A 908-nucleotide genomic window follows, 5' to 3' on the forward strand; every position below is an offset into this window, starting at 1 on the left:
CTACTTTGCATTTGTTGTATGACTTCAGAAAACATGGATGAGTTTATAGTCTCAGTTGGTGTCCGATAAAACAATGCCGTCGTATCGGCATCAATTAAAACAATATGGCATTGTTTTAATTGATTTTAAATGATGATCTATTTAGGGTAAAACACGTAAAGGTAAAGATGAAGCAGGATATTCTTTAGCGTCCAATGTCACTTGTTTTTGTTTTGTTTTATTTAGTCAGATCTACTTCTTGCTCGTCCAGGTTCAAAACATTAAGATGGTGATGACAAAAATGCTCCTTGCAAACCAATGTGTAGCTGTATCCATCTTTTATATACAGTCTATGGCAGTAACTGGTCAAGTGATGCTATATTGCTGTGGTTTTGTAACGTTTTGTTGATGTAAACATTGTATAAACAAAGAGGGGATGACAGACATGTAAGAAAGACTTAGAAACCCTAACCCGACAGAGGTGGAAAATTAGTGTTTTCATTATTAAACTCTGACCTAGACTTTCATTTACTCGAACAGAACACCTCTGCTTCTTTTAATCTACAGTGCCTCTCTGGAAAATCAATGACTTCAATCCTGCTGAATGATTCTGAAGGCAGTGTAGTTTTCTCACATCATTAACTGTGCCAGTGTCGTTAATTACTCTAATTTTTTCTTCTTTTTTCCCCCCCTTGTATGGCAGTTTTCACTCCACTGTTGACTAAGATCTTGCTGGGAAACTCTGTCTGTCTCACAGAACCCAGTAGGACCAAATGTCACTGCAGTCAGAGTTTGTACTCAAATACAGAACAAGCTGTTTGCTGTGTTTCCATGTGTTGCGTCCCAGTAGGAGCTGAAAGGTTGACCTGCCTCGGTGGCCTTATTCCTGTTGTTGCTGAATTCACGTTTTTAGGGCCTGTAAACATGGC

Source organism: Pundamilia nyererei, unplaced genomic scaffold (assembly GCF_000239375.1).
Source record: "Pundamilia nyererei isolate P.nyererei 1_Seehausen unplaced genomic scaffold, PunNye1.0 scaffold00072, whole genome shotgun sequence".
NCBI classification, from domain to species: domain Eukaryota; kingdom Metazoa; phylum Chordata; class Actinopteri; order Cichliformes; family Cichlidae; genus Pundamilia; species Pundamilia nyererei.